Genomic DNA, 3,067 nt, shown 5'->3' on the forward strand with positions numbered 1-3,067 from the left:
TAATGATGATAATCATGATAACGATAATGATAACAATAATGATGATGACGAACACATGACTGTCAATAATAATGATAATATTGATAATGACAACGGCGGTGATATTAATAACAATGATGATAGCAATAATCATTATCATCATAACAATAATAAAAAAGATGATGATGTTGTTGTTGATGATGATGACAATGATAATAATAATGAGAATGTAAAAGAATTATTATAATGAAAATAACAATAATAAGGATGATAACAATGATAATGATGATACCAAAGACAAAGATAATAATCATAATCATAATGATGGTGATATAATTGATGACGATAATGATATTGTAGTAAAAAATATGATGATAAGAATTATAATAATAATACCAATAAAAATAATGATAACTATAATAATAATGATGATAATATCAATAAACATAAAGACAATGATAATAGTAATGATAACGAATATGATATAATGTTAATAATGATAACAATAACAATCATGATAATGATGACAATAATGATATTGATGATAAAGGTGATGATAAGAGTGTTGTTAATAATGATAATAATAACAACAATGATAGTGAAATGGAATAATAATAGTAATAATGATAAATTGATATATGAGGAAAATGCTAATGCTAATGATAATAATAATAACAATGAAAACAACAACAATTATGATCATAGTGATAAAAAACAACAACAAATAACGATGACAATAAAGATGATAAAAAATATTAGTGATAGTAATGATCATAAATGATAACAATAAGGATAATGACAATAATGATAGTAATAATGATAATGATAATAATGACGAAAACAAAAACAATGATAATAAAAATAATGATAATAATCATCATGATAATGGACTAATATTAACAATAATGATAAAAAGAACAATGATGATGTCCATGAAATGAATTGGTAATAATAATAATGATGATGGTAATAATAACACTAATGATGATAAAGATAATTATAATAAAAACACTAACAATAGTATTGATGATTAAAACACTGATTACAATAAGTAACATGACTTTTATTTTTTTCTTGACACTCGGCAGAAAGTGGCATTTCCCCCATTGCTTATGTCTAAATTATATATTTCTCTAATATCATCAAACTTTGCTTTTGTGACTTGGATGATTAGATTTTCAAATTTACCTGATATCCAGATCATTTCGGGCAGATTTCCTGAGCATATCCAAGAATATCTGATGGGAATTTTTGCGGAACTTAGAAGAATTTCCAAGAACTTTTCAAAGTCTTATGGAATTTTGTAGAACTTTCCATGGGAATGTAACTTCACTGGGGCTCACCACTCACCATTTCAGTTTCGTTCTAGTAGTCTGAGTGAACACTGATGTTCACATATTTTTGCAGGCAAGCTTTAGTATAGGCCTATATTCCCTACAATCCTTTTGTAAAAAAATCATAATTTACCTACATAATGTCACGCTATTACAGGCAGACACTCTATTGCTTACACTACTATAGGACTACACAAATGGACGTGAACTATTCCCTTGTGGACGGACCGGTGGCAGTCGAATTAATACAATATTTCCATGACGGCGACCCGCCAATTAGGCTGTTGAGAGCTGCACTCGGCTCGCGTGCTGCGCAATCCATGCCTCAACCATGAACCATTCCTAATTTATCAGAGATGGTATCAAGAAGCTGCAACCATTCATATGACGTTTTCTGGTATGTGTGTGGCCAGTTTAATTAATAAGACGAGAGAATGAGTAGTCTGTGGCAGTATTTGCTAAAATATGTGAAGTCTATAAGGTATACCTCGCTACCGCTAAGGAGAGTATAACGGAAACACGTTTGGAAACTATGTGGATTGAAACGTGAAAGTAATTTACATAACCATCGAATCTCGAAAATTACTAATTTCTAAATTTTAGTCGAATTTTATTTTATTAAGATCTAGTAAGAAAACTGCAATCAAACTTGTCAGTTTTTACACAGAAAATAGGTTAGTTTCTGAATTTCGTTATCCCGGTCAGTGTTTAAGGGGAATGGCCATAATCAACACTTTTATAAACGTACTTCTCAGGGACAAAATTGCTGTTATCATTAGAAAAAAAATAGTAATGATGTTCAAGACAGTTGATAGAATAATAGGAATAATGCTAACAATATTGGTGAAAACAAAAGTAATGTTGATCATAGTGATGAATAGTTAGTAATGATAATAGTAATGATAGTAAGAGCGGTTATGATCATGATGATGCTATTCGTGTTCACGATGTCAAAATAACGATAGTGCTACATTGTTAAAATTAGGATTCTAATAATGGTGACAATAAAACAGATAATAAATAGTACTGACGGAGCGATCACTATATTTCCTTTACTGAAGCAGTTTCTATTGCATTACTCTTTCCGCAATGACACTATAACTATAAAACAATAAAAAACAAACACTTCACTGTATAAGCAAACCTTTAGCTATGATATCTTATTTCAAAAGTAAAATGAAACGATAAAACAAAGAAACATTAATATGTGCGAAGACAAAAGAAACGCACACAATGCTCGGGCGCATGATATGGGGGTGTGTCGGGGGGGGGGGGGCATAAATCAATCGCTTCTATGTAAAAGCATGTTAGTTTTTTTCCATCGTGCTGCTCGTTTAGTATATTCAGTGACGCACCAAGAAATATACTCTTTAATATGTTTTTTTAAAACTTTTATTTGATATTTGAGAACGGTTCCTTCTGAATGTGCTTCTCTTAGATTCTCGTTTGAGGATTTGCCAGTAACGACATTCTTTGTCTGTCTTTCTTTCACTTTAAAGTTCCTTTCTTCTGATGTTCTTTTTGCAGCCTTATATAATCAACATTGCAAAGTATCCAGCATTGTAATTCCAAGAATAAATACACTCACATGAGACCATCACCGAATTCAAAATTTCGATTTCTTTCTTCCATTCCCGTCATTATAATCTTCATTTTCTCTTCCTTCCCTTTTCCATTCGGTGCCTATAAACATCCACAAAACAATAAATATATCAATGGTTTCAAAACTACCCACAGGATCAGTTGTTAGCGGC

Source organism: Penaeus japonicus, unplaced genomic scaffold, assembly GCF_977035675.1.
Source record: "Penaeus japonicus unplaced genomic scaffold, GWHDUDI00000001_assembly GWHDUDI00000031, whole genome shotgun sequence".
In the NCBI taxonomy this organism is placed as follows: domain Eukaryota; kingdom Metazoa; phylum Arthropoda; class Malacostraca; order Decapoda; family Penaeidae; genus Penaeus; species Penaeus japonicus.